A 16058-nucleotide genomic window follows, 5' to 3' on the forward strand; every position below is an offset into this window, starting at 1 on the left:
GCATTTGCTTTGGCATTCTATGGGGCCCTGCGGGTAGGCGAACTAGTGGCTGCCAATAAAAGGGATACCGGGGGGGGTCTGCGCAGGGACCACACGCAAGTGAGGGGGGCTTCCCTGCTGATCACGATTGCCAGGTCAAAGACAGACCAGGAGGCCCAGGGGAGTAGCATTGTGTTGCAGCGCGCTCCGGGTAGTCCCTGTTGTCCAGTGAGGCACGTTGAGGCCTACCTAAAACAAAGGGTGGCGACGTGGGGGGGCTTGCTACGGCATGCTGACGGCACCCCGTTAACAAAGTTTCAGTTCCAGAGGGTGCTGGCGATCACGATTGCAGCTGCGGGCTTGAACCTGAGAGATTTTGGAACTCATTCATTTCGGATAGGGGTCGCTACAGAAGCGACGGCCGGGGGTCTGCAGGCAGACAATGTTAAACAGTTGGGGCGCTGGTCTTCAAACTGTTTCAAATGTTATGTGCGGTTGCACATGTTGTAATTTACTGAAGAAGTGCACTCACGCTTGTTGTCTTTTGTTTGGATTACAGTTTCACGAGCCTGTGATGCAGGGCGGAAATTGGGACCGGCCCAGTATCAGCTAACCACCACTTGAGGAACAAGGAATGGAAGACGAGTGGTCTGGGTCGTGGGCCACTCATACGTGAGGCGTGCCGCGGACATATTCAGGGCAGGTGATGCGATCCACACATCTGAGGAATATGGTTTCAGGGTGTCTTTCCATGGGAAGGGCGGTTTGTGTATTGACCGACTGCAAAGTTTTGTGGAAGAATTGTTAGGGCAGCACAGGTCACCGCCATCAGTAGTCATAGTGCACATTGGGGGCAATGACTTGGTGAGGTTGGGCAGGCGGGCTTTAAGCGAACACATACTTTCGGCAGTTAGTTGGTTAGCAAAGACACTCCCAGGGTGCACAATAGCTTGGTCACACATGATTCCGAGGAGGGTATGGAGGGGTGGGTGGTCCACAACAGCGTTGAACCATTCGGTAAAGAGGGTCAACAATAAAATGGAAAAATTGTTTCGTTCTACCCACCTCCAAAGTATACCTCATGGGTGCATCTGGGGGGACCACTGTTATTCAGACGATGGGGTACACCTGTCCAGGGTGGGGAATGACATATTGACATATTGATAGGAGACATGATAGCTTGGCTAGTGGGATTGAGGAGACATGACCTATAGGAGTTGTGGGGGGGCCAGATAGTCGGTCAACTATCTGGCCTGTGGCGGTAAGGTCATGATCGGTGAGCAGTGATTTCAAGGTCCACCCATTATGGATGGGAGCGCCCGGGAGGAGGCGGCCATTGGCCCCTCCCATGGGGGGGCGGCACCCATTACGGATGGGATCGCCCAGGGGGAGACGGCCATAGGCCCTTCCCAGGGGGAGACGGCTATATGCCCCTCCCACGAATTTCCCAGGGGCCGGATATCCGCTCCGGCGGAAGAGAGTGCGGGGAAAGGGGGGGGGAGTCCACGCTGTCCTTCTTATGGTTACCCCGCACGGGAACTCGGACGACCTTAAGATGGCGCCGAGTGGAAGGGGGCCCCCATGACAAGGGAAGTTACGGTTGGCTATGAGGGTAAAGCCCTCTGTGCATCCGCCACTCACACGAGAGTGCGGAAATTTGGTGATAGGGATCTGACACCGGCTAAGACCTTGCTGTTGGCCCCTAACGATAGGATGTACAAAATTCGTATGCAAAGCATTATGACATGATGTTAGACTCGGTTAGGAAAATCTTTGTATTAGAGATTTGTTAAGGTTAGCCTGGATACCTGTCTTTATCAAGTGTAATGAAAGTTGAATTTTGTACATGATAAATGAAACGTTTTAATTTAAAGTTTTACATTTTGTTTCATATTTTAATAAATACGGCCGGGGGGGTCGCGAGGACCCCCTGCCTTCCAAAAGTTCAAACTGTGTCTGTCTCCTACCATTGGGATTGGTGGTGGAAGGGGTGGCGGACATCCTGGTCCATACAGACTTTTGTATGAAAACCAACATTTTTTACACAGTTTTGGCATTTTACTGGGACAGAGCCTATTTTTACAATTTCTTGTGCTTTTCAACCTTCTTCCAGTTAATGGTAGAATTGGGTATGAAAGCAATAATAGATCCTGGAAAGCTATACATTTTAGAAAAGTAGACAAAATTCTAAATTCAGCAACTGGTCATTTGTGTAGATCCTTCAAGGTTTCTTTATAGACACTAACAGTTGAATATAAGAAAAATTTAAAATTATTTGAAAAAAACAGCCATCTGTGTAAACTTTTTCACTTGTAACTTCTAATTAAAAACTGTTTGAAAGCAATAAACCCTTACATCTGCTGGACCTTTCTGGTTGTGGGGATATATAGGACTTGTAGGTTCACCAAGAACCCAACAAACCCAGAGCCAGAGCCAATAACTGAGCAGCGTCTTTCAATGATTTTTTATTATGTACCGGGTATATAGCAATTAATTTGGGAAATATATGCATGGAAAAATCGATATGAAAGACACCTTTGTATTTCTGAAATTGGAACAAAATATAGATTTCAGAAACAGTAGATATTTGCACATTACCGAAATTGTGAGTACCCATACTAGCATGGGAATTATAGGTCATTTTTCAAAATGACTTCTTTTTTACACATTGTCTTTCACTGCATCAAAAGTCAATAGGTAATAACAGTTTCTCTACAATTCTGTGTTACCCTAAGTCTGCTGAGAAAAATGGTACCTCATTTGTGTGGGTAGGCCTAGTGCCCACAACAGGAAACGGCCCAAAACGCAAAGTGGACACACCACATTTTCACAGTAAAAACAGGCCCTTTTTTTGCAAAGTGCCTAGATGTAGATTTTGAACCCGAGCTCTGTCGGAATCTAGGGAAACCTAGCAAAGCTATATATTGTTGAAATCTAGACACCCAGTTAAATCCAGGATTGGGTGACTTGACTGGCTTTCACCAGGTTCTGTTACCCAAAATACCGTACAAAACTTAAAATTTGTCCTCAAAAACACATTTTCCTTACATTCTGTGGTAGAAAGTTCTGGAACCTGCGTGAATCCACAACATTTTACCCACCCCATTTCAACAACAAAAGGGTTAAAACAAGGTTGCGTCCTAGCACCAATTTTATTCAACCTCTTTCTGGCCGACCTGCCAGGGCAACTCGATAAATGCCTCTGTCACGCCCCGAAACTAGGGAAAATCCCACTGTCAAACCTGCTGTTCGCGGATGACTTGGTACTGATAAGCCAGACACCAATAGGCCTCCAGCACTTCTAAATGTAGCCTACTCCTTTTCAGAAAGGAATGCCCGTGCAAATAAACTTCAACAAATCCAAGGTCATGGCAGTGAATTACAAAAAGAAAAAGAAAATCAAGTGGCACATAAACGGAGAAGGGTTGGACCTAGTGATCACCTACACATATTTGGGAGTAGTTCAGTTCCTAAACTTTATTCGATTGTTCATAAAAACATCATAAAAGTATACAGAGTAAAACATGGCACATATGAATTAATACAAAATTGGGGAATACAGTACATAGCAGGACTCAATGAGTAAGAATTATACAAAAATCCAAAGCACACAGCAGCAGACCAAGGTTTAGCACATCAACTTCTTCTGTTTCAGAATTTCTAATGGTGCAACCACTCTCACCATCTGCTGCCAAGGATGTCCGTCATATGAAAAGCTTTACAAGAAAAATTGAGAGGTGCACTCAGTGAAGTCAATCGATCAAAAAGTTCATAGATTTTGTGAGTCTTCTGTCCTTTCTTTAATGGATTCTTTATTTTCTCTTTTTTAAAATACACAGGCACAGCCAATGCGTTTCATTCCCTTTAGTGCCTTGGGGATTTCGTCAGGGCATTGAAATGGATCATTCAAATCCGATGATCCCAGCTATGGTCGCACCTTCAAAATCAGTGCTGCAGAGATATCATCAATGGATTGACCCTGGTGTTCCTGAATGGTTTCTGGATGTCGTTCCACAGTTACACCGCATTGGTAAGTCAAGAAAGAAGAACGAAAGTTTGTTCAGGCCCCCTGCTTCGAACAATCCACGTGGAGGAGCAGGAGACTGCAGAGACCCTATTACAGGTCCTGCAGTTCAAGATTCATTCTGCAACTCGCTGGACGTTACCCGACAACCAGTACATGCCACCCCCCTTTCTTTCTACACTGCACCTCGAAGGGGGCCAGAACAAACTTTCGTTCTTCTTTCTTGACTTACCAAAGCGTTAAACACTTGGGTCAGTAGGGGGCTCCACAAGGCCAGATCGGTTTTATAAAGATCGACCTGCACCCCATCTGGGGCTTTCCCCCCTTTGCTGTTTCTGATTGCCATGTCAACTTCTTGAAGGGTAATCCCCAAAGGTTGGTTGGGTCTGATGAGGTTAATACAGGAGCTATCCTGTGCCTTACAAGTTGGGTCAAAAATCCCAGTAAAATATTGGATCCAGCTGTCCTCGCTAACCTGTGCAGTTAAAACTGGAAATTCCTCCTTCTGGAGGAATGGACTATTGACAGTACTCCAGAATAGTTTGCAATCCCGTAGTGCTGCTGCCTTGGTCAGGTCCTCCCAGGCTTGTTCTCTTAGTTCCTGTTTCCTACGCTTCAACTCGTGTTTATATGTAGGCCTCAATTGTATAACAGCATCCCTATCTCTCGGGTGGTTAGAAAGTGCCCTCTTGAGGTCTTGTAACGCGGACGTGCAGGCTCTATCAAACCAACCTAACGTGGCCCGCTTGGTTATGCCCTTGGTGATGGTGAGGGACTTTTTGATTATATTACCAAGTTCCTCGAAATCGACTATAATGCAACTTGGGGCGGCATCAGCTTCAAGACAACGGAATAACACTTCAGAGCCAGCTCCCCCAATTTTTCATAATAATTTATCAGAGTTATCTCGACACCATTTAATCCGGATGCCATTTTGCCTACATGATGTAATCTCATCAACAATTCTACAGTCAAAGTGATTCATAGGACCCCAGTGAGGATTGACATAGTAATGGCATTGTGGTCGCTCATACTAGTCTCCACAATAATGGGGACCGTACAAAGGGGGACTATCTGTGTTGATATCAACAAGTAGTCAATAACGGATGCAGAGTTCCTCCCTGTGAAGGTCGGGACAATATTACCCTCATTATCCAGAGCAGGTTGATGGATGACCAGATCATGTTGTAACAGGAGGGTATTAAGGGAGTCACCATAAGGGGTGTGTGAGCCCGGTTCTCCCCGTTGTCCTCATCATACCCACATGCATTAGTATATGAGTCGGGACAGGATCTGAGTCCCCCCGCCCAGATAATATCAAATGGTTTGTGGGTATCATTGCAGATTTTATTTATAGCTGACTCAAGTTCATCTACAACAAGGGTACTCGCGTGGTCAAATATGTTGTTATAATGATTGATCAACAGAGTGTTCCGGCCCCCTCTATATTCTAGCTTAAGTATTTGTGAGTGTGAACCTACAATAGAGTGGGATCTTACACATACTGGAAAATGCACAGACAATAAAATCAACAGCCCACCTTTTGCCCTACCCATGGAAGATTCTTGTGCTGGGCAATTATAGGAGACAAAGCCATCATAATGAATATCAGTAGTAGACCAGGTCTCCTGTAAGCAGAGGATGTCAAACCCGGAGATAGATTCCCTCCAGCCCAGGGCTGACATCTTCTGCCGCCACCCGGCGATATTCCAGCTAGCTATTGTACAATCTGGGGGACTAGATACCAATGCCGGGTCTGTCAGCACAACTGTGCGTTGGGGAGACTGATGTAGCTAACAACCCATCAGACGGACCCAAAGCATAAGGCGGATGATAGGTATCCGCTATCTCAACTTGCAGAGAGGGTACCATGGGCAACATTTCGGGTGTTAAAGGAATTAACAAACATTCATCTGGACACATTACATTGGCCACGACTTCCCCATCCAATAAACCATTAACCATCTCAGGTGGAGAAAACCTTAAGTCACGTGTTGGCAGTAGTCAATCAACTCCCTCTAGACCCTCTAGACAGCTATACCGGTTATAATCAAAAAAGGGTTTATACTAGGGAGTATACTGGGACAGCATAGCCGGTCTTGTGTCATAATATCTTTGTCTGCCCCTCCGTTCAACCCTTGTCCAGTCAGGCCTTCCTTTACAATGGGTTACATTGTTAGGTGGAAAAAAGAAGGACACTGGGAGGGTCTGGATGGTCGAGTCAAAAGACCTGTTGAAACCCGCACAAATATGGGATACCGTTCTGGGGTCTCTGAAGCTGACCGTAATGCAATCCCCATTGATGGATTTGGCCGTCTTACCTAACAAGGGTACCCTCCTTACCATAATGATTTCATTGTGGAGATGGGCCGGAAGGGGTCTGTTCCAGTTAAGCCACTTGACAACTTTGCCTTTCAGGGAGCTAAAGGTTTAGGTTTCTCCTGTTTCCAGGGTGGGAGCTCCAGCTAAAACTACCATATAGCGGTTTGCTCCCGGGGGGAGATCGGGCCGACGTGGTCTATGGGCTCTAGGTTCTTTAATTGGGGACCCTTGTAAACCATCAACCGTTGGTCTAAGTGGGTTAGAATTACATGGTTGGTGTCCAGGAAGTTGTTGTAGAGGTACATTATTGCCCTGGTTGGGAACTTGGTGGGCTACTAAGGGGCCTATGGTGGGACAGGTAGAGTGTTGGGCCACATTAGCTTGTTGATTGCCTGGGGTGGTAGGAGTGGTTAGTAAGGTACTCGGGCTACTGGGTTTGATGGAGTTGGCTAAGATAGAGGCAGTCGCTTTCTCAATGTTAGACAATCTAAGTTCTATCCTTTCCCGTTTGGCAACTAGAGGGAATAGAATCGATTTAAATAGGGCGGCCAAACTTTCGATAGAGACCTCTCTACTAGAGGAAACTGTTGGAAAAATTGTGGGTGGAGGGGTGGGGTCGTGGTGTAACTTTGCTGTTTTCGATGTCCTACCAGCTTTCTTATTATACGATCTTTTCCGTTTCGCAGTAGCCCCTTCCCTGGTACCCTGAGACATAGAATTATTAGAGGTATCTTCATGTACAGAAACAATGGAGACATTATTTATGTCAAGAACTTGATTAATTTCAGGTAGAATTTCGTTCACCAAAATGTCAAGGTCCGCTGAAGCCTGATTATCTGCTTCAGGGAGAGGGGGTTGGACAGCCACTACGGCGGTAGCGGTATCAACAAGTCTTTCAGGTGTTTTTGCGTTAGCTAATGTCCCCAGGGAGGATCTTTTGATAGACAACAGTTCTTTGGACAAACGTTTCTCAAGAATGTTAATTTCCGTGTCAATGATGGTATTAGCCCTGATGAGAAATTTTTCTATACCTCCAGTTGCAGGTCCTCCGGCAAGCGAGGACTTACTCCGAGTATCCCGACCAGCCATAGAAGCCCAGTGGTGCGAGCAGGTGGTTTAGAAAGAAAGTTAGGGGGGTGGCCCGGTCCGGTCACTACTGGTCACGAACGGGCACAAACGGGCCCGCCTTTGGCCCGGGCTTCGCCCAGCGCACGCCCGCACACGTCCCGCGTGCGCGCAATCTGGTCAGCTGTTGTAGTGGCGGGAGGGGGCGGGAAGAGACACCAGGTGCGCTCCGTTGTTAATGCGCGTTGATTCCTGGGTCTCGCAGTCCCGGCCCCTGTAGGCGCGCTGGTGTGGGTCCCAATCAGGTGTCAACTCCCAAGTGCAGGCTCCGTGGTTGAAAGCAGAATGCCAAGAGTCTCTATCCCAAGCGACGGCTGCGAGCGGCAGTAATTCTGGACTCCAAGACCTCGTTCAAACCTCAATTGGATTTGTTACAAGGGAAGGGAACCATGACTTATCTGGCCATAAAATCTCTCAAGGCCAAACTCCCTGACCTAACGCTCAACCCTCTTCTTCAGGTTTTGCGTGCAAAGCTACATATGGGAGTGAATCCCTTCAAGAGAAGGACGCTGCAGTATTGGACAAAGTAATAGCTAACTCATACAGGGCTATTTTCAACCTGCCAAGATACGTCTCGCCTGCAAAAATTTGGATAGAATTTAGTATTCTGAAACAATCACTAGGAAGGCGCAGTGCGTATGTTATCAGCTGGCACAAAATTCGCAGCACTGAGTCTGGTTCTCCGAACTCCAACGTATGGGAAGAGCTACTCCCACATCGTAAAACCTCAGCTAGAGACCATCTATCTGACTCACTTCAAGTCCTGGGTCTCTCCGACCTTTGGGACATCCCAACAGACCTCTTGTCTTTTAAAAAAGTTGCGAAAAAATCAGCACTCATAATCTCCTCCATTGAGGATAAGGACTTAGCAAAAAGAGGGCACGGCTGGATCACGCTCCGTGATTACGGAAGAATGCAACCGCAAGCATATTTTAATATTGGAATAAATTTAAAAACGAAAAAAAACGTTTTTAAAATTACGCCTGGGCGCAATTCCGATAATCCCACATCTTCCACCGTGGGTAAGACAAAACTTCTCACAGCAGTGCCGTCTGTGTAAAGCTGACAAGGAAAACATCGTCCATGTGATATGTATTTGTCCTAAATTGAAAGACTTGAGACACAACCTATTATGACCCTCCTTCAAATCACACGGCGTCCAGACATGCAGGCAGGCTGTCAAATTGTGTTTTAACCCAGTTAACACAAAATTAATTTATCGAGTCGTAAAGTTTTTTGAATTCGTTGAAAAAAGACAAAGGAGTTCTTGAAGGTTGCTAAACATTTATGGGCAACTAAGACACTGATATTAATCAAATTTGTAATACTGAGGAACCGTGTACAATGAACTTTTAACAATTTTTATCCATGCTTTTATTGTTTTGTAAAGATTTTAATTAATCATGTACAAATAAAACTACTTACTTACTTACCCATAACAGGAAATGGCACAAAATGCAATGTGGACACACCACATTTTCACAGGGAAAATGGACCCTTTTTTTGCAAAGTGCCTAGCTGTAGATTTTGAACCCTAACTCTGCCAGCACCTAGGGAAATCTAGCAAACCTATACATTTTGTAAAACTAGACACCCAGGTTATAGTACTTAGAATCCCTTGCAAACCTAAAAGGTTGTCAAAAAAACACATTTTCCTCACATTTCAGGGGTGGAACGTTCTGGAATCTGCGTGGATCCACAAAATTCCACCCACCCCGCTTTCCCCAAAGTCTTAGAAGAAAATTGTACCTCACTTGTGTGGGTAGGCCTAGTGCCTGCAACAGGAATGGCTACTGCCACCATGTGCCCCCCAGGGAGGGCAGAAAGACTGTTATTTTTTTGGGTGGGCATCAGCATGCCTGTTTTTGGAAGCCCCCACCCTAATTTCAATTGCCCAAAATAAATCCCTGGCTTCTAGTGGGCTTTTTACCGCCCCTGGGGTGGCAGATTGAGGCTGCTGCCCCAACATCCCCCCAGGGGGGGCTTAAAGGCTGTAATTTTGGTGGGGGGTGGGGACATTGGCATGCCTGTCTTGGACAACCGTCACCCTCAGTAAAATTGCCCCAAACAAATTCCTGGAGTCTAGAGGGCTTTTTGCCCCCCTGGGGGCAGATTTGGGGCTACTGCCCCATCTTTCCCCAGGGGGCAGAAAGACTGTAATTTCTTGGGGGTGGGGGTATTGGCATGCCCGTTTTCGGCAGCCCCCACACTCATTGCAATAGCCCAAAATAAATTGTTGGCGTCTAGTGGGCTTTCTGCCCCCCCAGGGGGAAGACAAGGGGCCACTGCGGCATCTGCCCCCAGGGGGGCAGAAAGACTGGAGTTTCTCTGTGAGGCTAAGGGTATTGTCATGCCCATTTTGGGCAACCCCAATGAATAGAAAAAATCCCTGGTTTCTAGTGGGGCTACTACCCCTCTGTGCCTCCCAGGGGACTGTAATGTCTAGTGGGCTTTTTTCCCCTCTGGGCCCAGAAATACTGTAATTTCTTAGGGGGTGGGGGCAATGGCATTCCCGTTTTTTGGGAGCCCCACCCTAATTGCAATAGCCCAAAATAAATCCCTGGTGTCTACTGGGCTTTCTGCCCCTCTGGGGGGCAGATCAGGGCCACTGCCCCATCTGCCCACGGGGAGGCCAGAAAGATTAGAATTTCTCTGGGAGGGTGGGGGTATTGTCATGCCCATTTTAAGCAGCCCCAAACCACTACATCAATACCGAAAGAATCCCTGGTTTCTAGTGGGCTTTCTGCCCCCCTGGAGGGGCAGACTGTGGCTACTGCCCCCATGTGCCCCACAGGGGGGGGGGGCAGAAAGACTTTTGGGGGGCATCAGCATGCCCATGTTGGGTAGCCCCTACCCTAATTCCAATTGCCCAAAAAAAGTCTTTGGCGTATAGTGGGCTTTCTGCCCCTAGGGGGGCAGATTGGCAGCTACTACCCCAAGGGGGCAGAAATACTTTACTTTTTTGGGGGAGTGGGGGCATTGGCATGCCTGTTTTAGGAAGCTCGCACCCTAATTACAATTGCCCAAAATAAATCCCTGCAGTGTAGTTGGCTTTTTGCCCCCCTGGGGGGCAGATTAGAGGCTACTGCCCTATCTGCCCCCCAGGGGGGGCAGAAAGACTGTAATTTCTTGGGGGGTGAGGGTATTGGCATGCCTATTTTTGGAATCCCTTGCACTCATTGCAATAGCCCAAAAAATAATTTGTTGGTGTCTAGTGGGCTTTCTGCACCCGCGGGGGACAGACCAGAGGCCACTGCCCCCATCTGCCCCTCAGGGGGGCAGAAAGACTGTAATTTCTCGGGGGGGTGGGGGTATTGTTATGACCTGCTTGGGGATCACCCTCCTGAGGCACTCCCCAAGCAGGGATCTCGTCGTTCCAACGATAACTCTCCCGTCCTTCTATGTGCTCAGGGAGCTGAGATAGCCCCCTGAGCAAGTCGAAAGCGAAACTGAAATGAGCCTCTTGGCTCATTTCAGTTTCGGTTTCACTGAAATAACATCAGTGCGACATGCCCACTGATCGTCATTTCAGGGAAACCACGGGGGGACTTGGGAGCTGGGGTAGCTCTTCCTCAGCTCCCAAGGCTGTTGGGGGGTTAAGGGAATCCCTCTGGTGCCTGCACCAGTGGGATTTCCTTTGCCATGGTGTTGGATGCACGGGAGACGTCCGACGCACATGAGCACTTATGTTTCCGATGGCTCCTGCGTGTCTGACGCATGCAAGGGGTTAAAAGTGCAAAACATGTCTACCTCACTCACACACTTGCATAGCATATCATAGCTACTTAGGGCCATTACAACCCTCTAGCAGCCACAAACTGTTGGTGGTTTAACCGTGACAGAGGGATCTCTATTATAAAATCTGATTAACAGAGATACCCTTTAGTCATTTTTAAATCACTGATCACTCTACGAGCCCTACCTCGCACTCATCATACGGTGAAAAAACAAAAAAAGATCTCCGCCAAAACAACCCTTTGAGGGAGCCGTAGGGCATCGCAGTCCCGGCCCGACGAAGAGCACCGACCTATGATGGAGCATGACATCCCTTGGGATGTGTGAGGGCATCAAAAAAAGTTACCTTAACTTCTCCTGTCTCTCTAAAACGACCCCCTCTGTCTTCTCTTAGGAACAGTGACCCTTCATTTTGATTTATTCATTATTTGTGAGTGCGGGCACTGGACCTTCATCGAGCTCCTTGTCCCCCACTTCCTTTTTTAACATATTATTTGTAACCATACTACATGATTTCAAGTGCATCAGAGTTATACTTCAATGCATTTACATTTCCTGTGAATGTATGCTTAACAATTCTATATATTCTTTGTTGATTTACCTTGATTTAACGTGGGATTGACTGAAATTGTGAGGTCGTCTGGCTTGCTCAATCTACTGTTCGTGAGAGAATTCCTTAGTATAACAAATAATGTGAACACTGTTTTCTTTCCTGAGATCTCATGTACTGTACAAGATAGTTTCCAACATTACATTGACACAAACATGAACAGCTGCCTGGCACACTGTCCTCTTGAACTTGCTTGTGCTCTCTTGCTAAAGGAGCATTGTTCTAACAATTCAAACACTGGTTTTCTTAAGGACTGCTTAATTGAACAATTGACTGAGGGGTCTGATCAGATGAGGGGATTTCAGGAGGTGTCAATGCTGGACCTTCAAGAATATAATATTGCTCGAATTAGTGGACAAGTATAGTTGGCGCCTGAGATCTCGCCTGGTGGGCACGGGTGACGGATGTGCTGCTGGCTGTTCCTTTGCAAAACTTTCCTTAGGTAATCTTGAATTACCCGGTGCAGATTCACCTGGCTTCCTTTACGAACTGACACATATGCTGTGTGCACTGAGTGGTTGCTTCCTTTCTGGGAGAATGCTTGATCTGGCATTTTTCATGTCCATTCCTGAAATCATGGTCATTACAATTGTTCTCAGTGCGCAGGGTATGGTTGTAACAATTAGAGTGAGGTCGCGCTGGTCAAGACTTAGAGTGTTATCTAGAGGAAATTTCGATTTTCATGTTTATTGAGTTTTCTGAGTGGATTCTATCTTTTTTTTTAGTGGACCAGACAGAGGTTTTTTAAAATGCTTGCAAGTTTATGAATATTGCCAAGAAGAGAACTTGCGCAGAGGATTGTGAAGGAGGGGCAGTTGATACAAGGAGTGAGGTGACATCACAGTGTTCAGTATTAGTTGGTTGGTGTGACGCCGAGCTGGGATAGGTTGACTACATCATAGAGTGACACAATGGTATTGGCTGCTTGAAACTAAACAAGAAAGTGAATATCAGAATTTAAAGAGTGAATAATTTGTGAAAGGACAATATTAAAATCTGTGAAAAATTTATATTTTGAAACATTGTAAGAGTTTGATTCAGGGAGGTGTGCCCATGCCCACTAGAGAAGGGGTATTGATACCACCCGAGGGCACACCAGCTTTAGCCATGATATAGGAGGGAGGATATTACACATGTACATGGCTTGAGAACTGGATGAAATACACTGAGAATTTTCCACAATATGATAAATTTAACATTCTAATACTTGAGAACTTACTGCTGCATTTGTACGAAATCAAACCACATCCAAGACTCATGCAACTTGAAGCCCTTAGTGAATGGAACATATAGCTATTCGGAAGAAGAAACAACAATTTCAGGGAAGATATAAAAACACTTTAAATTGATATGTCGAGGCTAGATGGGATGCACAACAGAAAGTTTGTAGAACAGGTATAGCTGAGTTCACTTGCACATATACTGTACTGTATCAGAGAAGGAAGAAGGAGAAAGTGTGAGGAACAATTAAAATTGAGGATTCTCAGACACTGACACAGACTGACTATAGTAGAATGAAATTGATGATGAATCCTGAAATTTATTATTGTTAAATCATCTGCCACCCTATAATGAGGATCAACTCAAGAGTGTAGCAAATTCTTATTGTGAAAAAAATACAGATTGAACCTGTCATGCTGATAAGTCCAAATACACACAATCCTTCTCTACCTGTAAACAATGTTGTTGGGTGACCAGAAACAAATAATGAGAATTGACTAAGTGCTCCAGATGTTTTAACTGTCCCGGTGTCAATAGGTTCTGTAGTTCCGTTATACCAATCTGGGAGTAGGGGACAAAACACACATACTTGGCTGTGCCTACTGGAATAAGTGGATCAGTTGCTACATCGACAGACCCAAGATCAGGTCAGACAAATCAGGAGCAATTAATTTCGACTTCAGTTAATGCTCCTAGTGGAATAAATAAAGGTACACATGCAGACTTGGCTCAGCATACCACTTCAGGTTGGAGGACTGGAACTGGCATGGAAACTCCACAACTGGGGACCCAACATATAGCAAGAATAGCTCTTCAGTTGGGATCACAAGGTTCTGACATGTCCCTCTCACCATCTATTCCTGTCTGAGGTGCAGAAAGATGAAGCAAAAATGTATGTGAAAACACCCCAGAAAGACAACTAGGCCCTACAACTTGGGAACTTGATGACTGAATTAAAGAAATTGCTCCTTCATTGCACAATAGGAGTGCAGAAGCCCAACAAAACACTGCTTCAAAAAATAGTATGAAGCTGAAGGAGAAGACGATGATAGCTTAAATGAAAGCTGTTAAGAAAGGTTAAAGTGGTACTGGTGGTGATTTCAATAATATGGTAGGAGATTGTCAGTCAAATCCAGGGATGCGAGGAGTACGCGGAGGACAACAACAGGGTATACAACCACAAGGTAATGGGTGTTTCAAGTAAGATGTGTCACATTTGCGGCAGATTTGGACATTGGAAGTGCAAAATCAGAGATCGAGAAATCCAAATCCAAATATGCCTCAAGCCCTGTTGCCTTAAATGAATGGCCAGACTGAGAAATATAATTCAAACAAAGTATTTCACACAAATGCTCAAGCAGATTCAAATTAAAATGTAGCCTAACAATATTTGATTCAGATTGGTGATACAGATTCAAACGTGTCACAATGACGGTGTCTGAGGGGGGAGAAAGAATGTGTGCTTGGTGCATCCCTAGAGGTAGGCCAGAGTTGTCCCTATGTGGATGGCAATGTACATGGGAGTCCAATTTCATTCCTTGTTGACACTGGTGCTACCCATTCCACTGTAAAAACAGTGGCAGGTCCAAACCTACCCATCCAAGTTGCAGGAGTTTCAAATCAATTAATGTCAAATCCAGTAACAAAACCTATACCAGCTCAAATTGGATCCTTTGAAGATTTGCATAAATGTGTGGTGTGCTATTCAAGGCCAGTAAATTTGTTTGGACGAGACTTGCTGTGCAAGCTCAATTGATCAATTTATTGCACGCCTTACAGAATCACATTCCATACTAATGATGAAGAGATTGTTTTTGAATTGGCTGCACAAAATTTGAAGCTAAAGGTTTGTTTCCTTTGTTAACGTGTGATGATTTGCCCTTGGAATTGAGAGATACTGTGTCATGGTAAGTTTAGGATTTTACATTAAAAGACATTGGTCTAATCAAGGGTGTGGCTCCAGTATGCATCACTGTGAAGGCCATTGCTGAATTTCTTCAAATCCCTTAGTACAATGTGAGTCCACAAACTATTGTAGGAATTACACCATTAATTGAATCACTGAATAAACAGGGAATTCTAAAGGAAATCATGGGAATTTCATGCAACTCTCCTATTATGAGTGTACAGAAACCCAATGGGAAGTATTGTATAGTCCTGGACTTCGCTGAGTTAATAAAATTGTGATTTCATGCTGTACTGTACCAAATCCAACTGTGATTTTTTCGAGCATGTAAGCAAAGCTGAATGGTTTTCTGTCATTGATTAGTGTCAAGATTTCTTTTCTATTCCATTGCACTAGGACAAGCAATATTTATTTGTTTCATGATTTGGCAATTGTATCTTGGCATGGGGCCTAGTCTTTCAAGGATATACTGAAAGCCCATCAATTTTTAACTAGATCTTGAAAAAGAATTTGGAGTCATTAGTGATGCCAAATCACTCTTTCCTCATCTAGTGAATTGAAAAACTGCTTGTAGCATCAAGTACAAAGGAGGCTTGCATATGCAATACCATTACTGAATCATTTGGCAGAAAATGTACATAAAGTGTCACCATCAAAATTGCAGTTCTGCAAGATTGATGTTAAATATCCAGAACATCACATTGAGAAAGGAGCCAGAAAAGTATTGCTAGGCAGGATAACTGCAATTGTGAAAATGAATCCGCTGAGAAAACAAAAAGAAATTTGCATGCTTTTGGGAATGGTTAGCTATTGTCAACAATGGATTTCCAATTTAACTTTGACAGCAAAGCCTCTTCAAAGTCTTACCCACAAAGATGTGTCATATCCATTGCCCTAGGATTATGAATGCATGCAATCTTTTACTGGACTGAGCGTAGACCTGTGGCATATTTATCAGCTACTCTAGATCCTGTAACTGACGCCTTGCCTGGATGCCTTTAAGCTGTTGCTGCAGCTTGTGTGAGTTTGGAACAGAGTGAGAGCATTTTGATGGGACATCTGTTAAAATTGCATGTGCCTCATTCTGTTGAAATTTTGTTAACTCCTACTCGAACGTGCCATCTCACTAGTAGTTG

The sequence above is a fragment of the Lissotriton vulgaris genome, chromosome 12, assembly GCF_964263255.1.
Source record: "Lissotriton vulgaris chromosome 12, aLisVul1.2, whole genome shotgun sequence".
Lineage (NCBI taxonomy): Eukaryota > Metazoa > Chordata > Amphibia > Caudata > Salamandridae > Lissotriton > Lissotriton vulgaris.